Genomic DNA, 11,691 nt, shown 5'->3' with positions numbered 1-11,691 from the left:
CCACCCTCCCCAATAACCTCAGCCTCCTCACCCTCCCTACCACCCTCAGCCTCCTCACCCTCCCTACCACCCTCAGCCTCCTCACCCTCCCTACCACCCTCAGCCACACGACGCTCCCCACCACCCTCAGCCCCACCACCCTCCCCACCACCCTCAGCCCCACCACCCTCAGCCCCACCACCCTCAGCCTCCCCACCCTCCTCAGCCTCCCCACCACCCTCAGCCTTGGCACCCCACACCACCCTCATCCTCGGAACCCCACACCACACTCAGTCTCAGCACCCCACACCACCCTCAGCCTCCCCACCCTCCCCAATAACCTCAGCCTCACCACCCTCCCCACCACCCTCAGCCTCACCCCCTCACCACCCTCACCACCCTCAGCCTCACCACCCCACCAGCCTCAGCACCCCCCACCACCCTCAGCCTCAGCACCCCCCACCACCCTCAGCCTCAGCACCCTCAGCCTCACCACCCCCACCACCCTCAGACTTACCACCCCACCACCCTCAGCATCACCCCACCACCTTCAGCCTCCCCACCCTCCCCACCACCCTCAGCCTCCCCACCCTCCCCACCACCCTCAGCACCCCACAACCCTCAGCCTCAGCACTCCCCAGAGAGGAGCTGGAAAGGAAGACAGTGTGTGCTGCTGGGCCCCCTCTTCAATGTAACGTGGCTGGCTCGCTCCAGCATGCCACCGGACCACCAGGGAATGCGATCTCCCCCATCCCTGGCACAGTAAGAACCAGGGAGGGGGAAAACAATTGAAATATACACAAATAAATAAAAAAAATACTCCCCTCCCCCCTATTTTACACACACACTGCATCCTTACAAGTACACACTATGCACTACACACACTACATTCACTAAACACACTCTGCACTACACACACACACTACATTCACTAAACACACTCTACACTACACACACACTATATTCACTAAACACACTCTGCACTACACACACACTACATTCACTAAACACACTCTGCACTACACATACTCACACTACATTCACTAAACACACTCTGCACTCACTACAAACACTACATTCACTAAACACACTCTGCACTACACACACACTACATTCACTATACACACTTTGCACTACATTCACTAAACACACTCTGCACTACACATACTCATACTACATTCACTATACACTCTCTGCACTCACTACAAACACTACATTCACTAAACACTCTCTGCACTCACTACAAACACTACATTCACTAAACACACTCTGCACTACACACACACACTACATTCACTAAACACACTTTGCACTACACACACACACACACACACACACACTACATTCACTATACACACGTTGCACTCACTACACACTACATTTACTAAACACACTCTGCACTACACACACACACACACACTACATTCACTAAACACACTTTGCACCACACACACACACTGCATTCACTTTACACATGTTGCATTTACTACAAATACACTACATGCTCTATACACACTACATTTACTATGCACACTACATCCACTACAAAAACACACACTCTGCATTCACTATACACACTCTGCATCTAATGCATGCATACAAACATTACATACATTACACAAAACGTACAATCTGCATCCACTATACACACTGCATCCATGACACACATACCGCATCTACTACACACATTCTACATCCACTATACACACTGCATCCATGACACACATTCTACATCCACTATACACACACACACCCTTCATCCTTGTGGGCAGCTCGGGGCTGGCCCTAGAGGCCCAGATCTTGAGCTGTGTCAGGGGCCCTAAAATTTCTGATGGCAGCCCTGCTCAGCAGTCTGTGTGTGTGTATGGACTCAGCAGTCTGTGTGTGTGTGGATTCAGCAGTCTGTGTTTGTGTGTGTGTGTGTGTGTGTATGGACTCAGCAGTCTGTGTGTGTATGGACTCAGCAGTCTGTGTGTCTGTCTGTGTGTATATGGACTCAGCAGTCTGTGTGTCTGTCTGTGTGTATATGGACTCAGCAGTCTGTGTGTCTGTCTGTGTGTATATGGATTCAGCAGTCTGTGTTTGTGTGTGTGTGTGTGTGTGTGTGTATGGACTCAGCACTCTGTGTGTGTGTATATGGACTCAGCAGTCTGTGTGTGTATGGACTCAGCCCACTGTGTGTGTGTATGGACTCAGCAGTCTGTGTGTTTGTGTGTGTATGGACTCGGCAGTCTGTGTGTATATGTGTGTGTATGGACTCGGCAGTCTGTGTGTATATGTGTGTGTATGGACTCAGCAGTCTGTGTGTATATGTGTGTGTATGGACTCAGCAGTCTGTGTGTGTGTGTGTATGGACTCAGCAGTCTGTGTGTGTGTGTGTGTGTGTATGGACTCAGCAGTCTGTGTGTGTGTGTGTATGGACTCAGCAGTCTGTGTGTGTGTATGGACTCAGCAGTCTGTGTGTTTGTGTGTGTGTGTGTGTATATATGGACTCAGCAGTCTGTGTGTGTATGACCTCAGCAGTCTGTGTGTGTGTGTGGGTGGATTCAGCAGTCTGTGTGTAAGTATAAAAATCAGCCTGTGTGCATTCAGCAACGTCTGTGTGCATTCAGCAACGTCTGTGTGTGTGTATTCAGAAGTTTCTCGGTGTTCCTATTTGTGTACTGTGTGTATGTACTCGGCAGTCTATCAATAATTAAAATTTTTATTCCTGTGAGTTGTTGTGTAGGAAGGGCCCCAGTGCACTGCTTTGCCCGGGGGCCCTTAACACTGTTAAGATGGTACTGCTTGTGTGTGTCAGTGAGCTTCTATTTATTGAGCATGTGTGTGTCCCTGAACTTCTTTGTAGTGAGCCTTGTGTTTATACAAGTGAGTTTGTCTGTAGTAAGCCTGCGTGCGAGTCAGAGAGTTTTTTGTCTGTCAGTGAGCCTATTTGCGCATGTCAGTGAGCTTGTGTGCTCAGTGTACTATATATATATATAAATATATATATATATATATATATATATATATATATTGACCTGTAGGAATGGCATACATTTTTTTTCCAGGGCTGCTTTCCAGTTTGGCTCTGCCAGCGAGTGCGCTTTACCGCTGAATCATCTGTGTGAGCTGCCGCACACTTTAGCCCTGTTACACGCATCTGGGAGCTGCTGTTGACGGGTACTTGTAGTCTAGAGATTGGGACATGGGGTATGTGCTCAGCTATCTGTATAATACTATAGTGCGGTTCTCTGTATAATACAGGTCTGTGTCTGTATAATATCCTGGGACAATCATTGTTCCTTGTATAGTGCTGCTCCCTGTCTTGGGATATTATACACAAACAGATCTGTATTTACAGAGAGCAGCACTATACAGGGAGCACTGACTGTCCCAGGATATTATACACACAGCCATGTATTATACAGAGAGCAGCACTGTGCAGGGAGCGCTGAATGTCCCAATTTCTCAAATGTTGGCAACTATGGCACTATATCAAGGGAAATGTTTGTTTTTTTAATAATCCCTGGTGGAAAATAATGAATCCTCCACCAGGGATTATAAAAAAAAAAAAAAAACACATTGTGTCGGGGGCGGGGCTTAACATGCGGCAGGGGCGGGGTCAAACTGCGGCGAGGGCGGGGTTAAATGTGCCCCCCTACTTTTGTCCCTGGCCCACCATGTGCCCCCCCTAAAAATGAATCCTAGAGACGCCACTGGTAGAAGCAAGGGTTTACCAGATGAGGCAAGACCCAAGGTGCAGACTGTGCAGAGGCCTTTGAGACAATCCAGACAGACAAGCAAGTACTGGCCAACCAACCAGGTGACAAAAAACAGTGACTATAACATCAGGAAGAAGGAACATGAAAAGGTGGGCGAATACGAAGGACCGAAAAAGGTTATGGAAAGTAAAGGCAGTGTTAGTCTCAGTTGTGATAGGAGCACTTGAGGCTGTGACCCCCAAAGCTGTGGGAGTGGCTTTAACAGATTCCAGGTGAGACATCGGAGATGGCTGACCAGAAGAGTGCAGTTCTAGGAACAGCTAAGACACTGCGCAGAACCCTTAGACTCCCAGGTTTCTGGTAGAGGACACGAGAATGAGGAATGCACAAAAATTTATAGCACCCATGATGGGTGAGAAAATCTATTTTATGACTACACGAAAGTTAAAAACATTTAGGCAGGGGCGGGGCTGGACCGCCATGCTGAGTGGAAGCATGGAGACAGAGCTCCTGCAAAAAAGCTTGAGTTTATGGCCCTATCGATCGGCAAAACACTGATTCACAGCCAGAAACTTGTACCCCAGTTCGTGAGGCAACCCTGGTCCCGAGGTGAGGCTTGCCACGCGGTTCTAGTCCCTCGGTGGGGCGATCCCAGCCGACCGTGATGGAGACCGCCCGGGCGGTGAGTGGGGTGGACGGCCGCCGCCCAGCTATCCTGCCCACCAGCGGTATAGCTGAAACGCAAGGCTAGGCGGGTCTGGCCCTGTTCCCCCCCCCCCCATGGACCGGCGGGGGTGATCCCGGTCCCCACCCTGTGACCCAGACAAGTGCCGCTACACCAACGAGAGTCCGCTCCCAAAATGTCGGAGACCATGCGGCACCCCCGAAGTGAGGGCCGCCGGACGCACCCTCCTCTCCTGCTCCCATACAGGCGGAAAAAATGACCGCACCAACGAGGACACAGACGAAGAAACACTTACCTCGCACAAGCTGAGGAGGAGCAGCATGGCAGCTTGACACACCAGTGCAAATTGCACCCGAAAGAGGAACACAACACAAGGCCTCGGACCAACCTGGCACACTGTCCAGTTTCCCGTGGGGAGCCTGAAACGGAGGATTGACCCACCCACAGCCACTACACCCGGGACTCACCACAGGCCCAAGACTAGTGCTCGGCTGGACTGCCAGCGACCCAGGCATGGAACTGTGACCCCCCTCTCAGGTCACCCAATGGGACTATTAGCACAGAGGCAGCCATTAAGCATTTTACCACACTACAACATACTGCACTGCACACTAAGGGGTCATTCTGAGTGCTGACATAGACTCTTACCTGACTGTCTCTGGGTAAACATGGGGTGGTTACTATAAGCATATCTTAAGCGTATTTTAAGCATATTCTAAGCAATTTTAAGCATATTAAGCGTCGAAGCACAATCTTTACTGTTGACACTGCTTTTCTGTTATAAGCCTATGTACCTATCAAGCACTAAAAGCTCATTTACTTTAATGTACACCAACAAGTAACCCACATACATTACTATAAGCTTGTGTATACTCACCTATGTAATTCTAATGCCTATCCAAGCATGTATGTATATTCTAACTACACAAGTTTGTTCCTCTCATGTCATTAACAAAAAAAATGTGCCGTTCACACTGCCACATCTCTGTAACACTATGAAAATGCCTGCAGTTGCTGTTGTGGCTCTGCATGAATCCTGTTATCTGATGCACAAACAAAAATAAAGAATTAAAAAAAAAATAAAAAAATATATCAGTTGCCAAAATAAAAAAATAAAAAAAAAATAAAAAAACATTTAGGCAGTATGTAACTCATCTAGAATAAAAATATATTGCATGTATACGTCTACAGTTTCTAGATTACACAAAGAGTCACCGATCACCCAAGTGGGATCAGCTAAAGTTTCCATTTGACATTCAGGTCCAGTCCCTGTGAATATGATTAGTACTGGGAGAACAATATATCAGATGTATTGGGTGTCACAGATGTAAAAGGGAGTGTAATAAATGGATTTCTAATGCTATGGTGTTCCTTTAAGGAGTCCTTTGGTGATGTACACATTTCTCTGCAAACAGAGATCATTTGGGTCATATGTAGTATGTATGCTTCTATCTTCTATGCAAAAAGAGAGAGAGAGGCCGACTAACAGAATTTTCAGCAGAGAGAAGTCCAGTACTGCTCCACTAGCATATAAACCAGATTTGTTTTATCTCATACTTCCATAGATAGTTACTGTAATGCCTAATTTGTTTTAACACCGGTGACTCTTAAGTAAAGAATTTAACCCCTTAAAGGGACACTATAGTCACCTGAACAACTTTAGCTTAATGAAGCAGTTTTGGTGTATAGAACATGCCCCTGCAGCCTCACTGCTCAATCCTCTGCCATTTAGGAGTTAAATCCCTTTATTTATGAACCCTAGTCACACCTCCCTGCATGTGACTTGCACAGCCTTCCATAAACACTTCCTGTAAAGAGAGCCCTATTTAGGCTTTCTTTATTGCAAGTTCTGTTTAATTAAGATTTTCTTATGCCCTGCTATGTTAATAGCTTGCTAGACCATGCAAGAGCCTCCTGTATGTGATTAAAGTTCAATTTAGGGATTGAGATACAATTATTTAAGGTAAATTACATCTGTTTGAAAGTGAAACCAGTTTTTTTTTCATGCAGGCTCTGTCAATAGCCAGGGGAGGTGTGGCTAGGGCTGCATAAACAGAAACAAAGTGATTTAACTCCTAAATTACAGTGAATTGAGCAGTGAAATTGCGGGGGAATGATCTATACACTAAAACTGCTTTATTTAGCTAAAGTAATTTAGGTGACTATAGTGTTCCTTTAAGGACACATGACATGTGTGACATGTCATGATTCCCTTGTATTCCAGAAGTTTGGTCCTTAAGGGGTTAAACTCAGACATTCTAGCAATGTTCCTATATTCTTTCCTTTCCATATCTCACTAAAATACGCTACATTAAACACTACAACACTATACATACATTGTTCCACTATAAGGATTATTCAATTAAGTGGGAATTCAAAATGAATCAAAAGAGAATTTAAAATCTAAGGTCATACGAACTGAAAGTTCTGTTGACCTTAAATTTAAAATTTACTTGGAATTCACCTTGAATTCTCACGTAAGTGCATACCCCTACTAATCTTACTACTCTTGTCCCTAGTAATGATGATTAAGTCTTAAAGATAAATATAGATTTATTGTGTATTAAGAGATAAGAGCAGAGGCAGATTGGGTATCATTTTAGAATTAGAAAAACATTTACCTAACAGAAGTAACTATTAGCTTTGGGTGTGGAGTGCTGAGCTGAGTAAAATTGTTGCCATTGAGTAGAAGGATACAGCAGTTAATTCTAGCTTTTGGCCTTTGAACCTGGTGGAGAGACAGATGTGCAAAAGGCAGAAAAATGAATTATTTAACCCCTTAAGGACACACGACGTGTGTGACACGTCATGATTCCCTTTTATTCCAGAAGTTTGGTCCTTAAGGGGTTAAAGGGACACTATAGGTACCAAGACAACTTTTGCCTAATGTAGCTGTTTTGGTGTACATATAATGCCCCTGCAGCCTCACTGCTCCATTTTCTTCTATTTAGGAGTTAAATCAATTTGTTTATGCAGCCCTAGGCACACCTCCATGCATGTGACTTGCACAGTCTTCCTAAACACTTCCTGTAAGGAGAGATTTAATGGTTAAACTTACTTTATTGCACATTCTATTTAATTTAGAATTGCTTAACTCCTGATTTGTTAAAAGCTTGCTAAGCATTGTAGGAGCCTCTGGTGTATTAAAGTTCAATATACAGAGCAGGAAATAAAAAACCTCTACAACAATATAACATCTGACTGAAATTTTTTAAAAGAAATTCATGCAGGCTTTGTGAGTCATAATAAGGGTAGGTATGGATAGGGCCTGCATAAACAGAAATAAAAGTTATTTAACTCCTAAATGGCAGAGAATTGAGCAGTAAGACTTCAGAGGCATGATCTATACACCCAAACTGATTGATTACGGTAAAGTTGTTTTAGTGACTATAGTGTCCCTTTAAGACTAAAAAAAAAAGGCGTTTTCATATAGATAATGGCAAGCGTAAGACTTTTTTTTCAGCAAATTCCACTAGGACATGCACGGTTATAGGGTCTGATTTTATGTTTTTGTTTTTATCTTCTACCAGATCAAAGGAACCAGAATAAACATAAAATTGCATGTTTGAACTTAAACTGGGGACATAAACGGCAAATTAACTTTGGCTTCTACGTTGTGCACGCATTCATATAAGAGATGCAAAGCAATTTTGTTATGAAAGGTGTAGTCATATATGAACAAAACATGAACTCAGGAAAAAGAGTGAGATTTTAGTCAAGGACAATACTACATTAAAGTACAACAGCACATTTTAAGAAGCAGTTTTCAGTTGATTGACAGCTGGGGGTCAGTTTATAAAAATGATGATTTCTCTTGAAATCGATACTTTTATCAACTGACAAGGGAAGAACACTCTGTAACCTCTAAAGCTGCAATGATTTAGGGGTTTTCAGAGTTCCTTTAAATTTCTTTGCTTTATCACTGAGCAAAAAATAAATACATAAAAAATAAATATGGTAATAAATACTAAGCTGCTCTTCTGGTCTCTTTTATAAATGTGTTTCTTAAAACTATTAGCCTTTCCAGCCTGTAGCTGTTGTAAACACAGATTTATGGGAGCTGTAATCCGAAAAAAAATGTTTCCAGATTGGTCGTTGCTGTTACATAGATCTTTGAGAAGTGGAAGGTAAGGGTTAATCTGTTGAGGAACTGTCTGGATTGCTCAATTAGATCATTTCCAGGTATGTTTAACAGTACAAGGTATGTCAAAGCCTTTGTAAAAATGCATCTCAGACACATTCGTGAACACAAAAGAATTCTTTCCGCTTTGTTCCTGTTAACCCGTTTTCAGAATAAATCAAATATACACCTGGGTCAGACTATTCCTATCTGGCACAAAGCCTTGCAGCGTATTATGTAGTGCAGGTCTCTGAGCGCATGCCACTCATTACTACAGAGTAGGACTTCCTGCACTATTAACCTCTACAGACCCTACTGGGATGTAATCCATGTATCTACTACTACTGTTTCAGTAAAGCAGCTCTTTACTCGTTTCTCTCACACAGTGAGCTTTTATTTATTTTTTTTAAAACCTATCACTATCTGTTCTTGATAGACCAGTGATAAGTAATCAAGGTACTGGAAATATATTTCACAAGTGCTTTACGAGTCTGGAGTTTATAACATTTTAATAATCGAGTGCAGAAACACTTCCCTCGCAGCCAGACAGGTTTTCTTCCTCTTTTGTTAGTGGCACAGAGCTAATGGAAGTAGTAGGTGCTCTCAGAGACAAGCCTCTGATTGGATTATTCGCTAGCACAGACTAAAAGTCTGCTGGGGGGGAAATGGGGATGGCCGCAGAGAGCAGGGCTGCACCTTTAACAAGTTGTTCTTTCATACACCTCTTAAAAATAACATGCCAAAATAAATATGTGCATGTTTTCTAGAGGGGTACATCAACTAAATTGTTGTAAAAAAATAAGATTAATGGCGTGTGCCTTTAAGCCTTCACTGATACAGACAGACATAAGGACACAATGGGGTAAATTGGACACAATATGGTGTCTACATTCAAGTAAGTAAGAAATCAGAAAGATTGCGAAGTGAATTTTAAAATTAATAAAGTCAGCTATACCTTTAATTAAGCTACGCTGGCTTTAAATTTGAAATTCAATTTGAATACTCGCTTTAATAAATTATACTGATATTTTTTCTGGACTTTCAGGCAGATTCACAAGTTATTACATGATTACAACCCAAATTTCACCTAATCTTGTATAGCCCGTAATGTGCAGAAGTCAGAAAATGCTGTTCACTAAATGGAGCATTGTGATTGGTGGAACTTGAGAGTGTCTAACGCAGATGTGGACAACCTTCAGCTATCTCCCATAATGCGTGGAAACTATCAGGGGATATGTAGTCAACAACATCTGGAGTGCCAAAGGTTGCCCTACCCTGTAAAGTTTAGGATTAAATAATGGTCAGTTATGGCTCAGTGGTTCAACACTGTAATGGCTCAATGAGGCTGTTCACAAATGTCAACAAATATCAGATATGAGATTGTAATGGGCCTTAGTCACCCCATGATACTGCAATGCATGAGGTCGACAGGTTGTGTCATTTTTTTTTTAAAAGTCTGAGATTTTTTAATTAAAAGCTCAACCAATAAGTAACTTTTAGGGGCGGTTTCCGTCGGCCGACGAAGATGGCTGTGTGAACGAGCTGCTCCTCGTGGCCCCAGCATATAATGCTTCAAAGAAGCTTACCCCACACGCACTCACCTCATCATGGGGCGCACTAAGAAGCAGACGGAGCCCCAGGGTACCCCCAGACCAACGGGATCCGGGGCCGAGCCCTCTATCCGCTCCTTCCTAATCACCCCACGGGACTTTGCGTCCCAGCCGGAAATGGAGGCCTCAACTGAGACCACGACTCCCGATGGATTTTCCCCGGCTTCATCAGCCTCCCCAGAGATACGGGGAACGCTAGACGGGGACCTGCGCGCCCTCCTGCCTAATTTACTTACCAAGGCAGACCTGGACGCCCTCTCTGACCGCCTCAGCAGAGTTATAAGGGAGGAACTGGCCCAGGTAAGGGCAGATGTAGCCTCCATAGACGCACGCCTCACTGTCACAAAGACAGATACTAGCACCCTCCGGTCTGATGCAGACCTCGCCCGCACCATCAACAGCTGTGAAGCCAGCTTGGCCCACCTAACCACCTGGGTGGATGATCTTGATAACAGGGGCTGCAGACTCAATCTAAGAGTGCGGGGGGTGAAGGAGGGGGGCCTGACAGAGAACCTACCCGAGATCCTACACACAGTGTTTAGCCATGCCCTGGGGGACAACAAATCCATAGACAGGGCCTGGTCAAAGCCCAGCGCGCTCTGCGTGCACCTCCTGCACCCGGCGAACAGCCACGGGACATTGTCTGTTGCCTAGACAACTTTGCCATGAAGGAAGATATCCTGCGTGGCGCACGCCGCATGAACACAATCCGCATCAATAACCAGCATATTTCCATATACCAAGATCTCTTCCGCTACACCCTGCAGGCAAAAAAGGCTCTCAGACCAATAACCATGGCACTAAAAGCGGCAGGTATTCCCTACAGATGGGGATACCCCTTCTCGCTATCCGCACGCAGAGGACCGGACCTCCACGTCATAAGGTCCCCGACGGACGTCCCTGGATTCCAGCGCTCCCTTGGGCTCCCGCAGATACAGGTTCCGAACTGGCTGACCCACCAATTCATATGCCAAGCAACAGGCCCTCCGCCACCACCACTGGGCAGAGATCAGGGCAGGAACAGGCCCCAACGCGACCGCCCATGGCACCCGGACCCAACAGGGCTGGAAGAGTAAACTCCGTAGCGGCCCTACCACAATAAGAGGAGACGAAGCACCAACGCGACCATCCATCACTCCATGAACTTGTGAGTACTTTCCATTAACTGGGGACATTGTCCATACACACGCTACATCACAGGGAGGGAAATGGCATACACCTTGGGGAGGGGGGCACGTGGAAGACCGGGACACAGTCGCACATAGGAGCTGAACTTAAGCCTTTTGCACGGGGACACAATCGCCAATACAGGTGGAAAGACTTCAGGCCTTCTAAACAGCAGACACTGCAAGAGGCCTGGATAATTCGAACTCAAAGGCACCAAAGGACCTCCAGGACGCTTTACAATTATATTAGACACAAATGCTACAATTTGGCAGGAGGATGGGAGGAGGGGGAAGAGGGAACTGTTCTACTCCGCACAGACGCACGACACCCAGTGGAGCGGTCAGCCTCAGGGGGGGAGAGGAGGATAGGGAGGGGAACACAACCTAAGGGGGGGGAGGGGAGGGAGGGGGAAAGGGAAAGAAAAAA

Source organism: Pelobates fuscus, chromosome 1 (assembly GCF_036172605.1).
Source record: "Pelobates fuscus isolate aPelFus1 chromosome 1, aPelFus1.pri, whole genome shotgun sequence".
NCBI classification, from domain to species: domain Eukaryota; kingdom Metazoa; phylum Chordata; class Amphibia; order Anura; family Pelobatidae; genus Pelobates; species Pelobates fuscus.
This window is presented reverse-complemented; position numbering follows the sequence as displayed.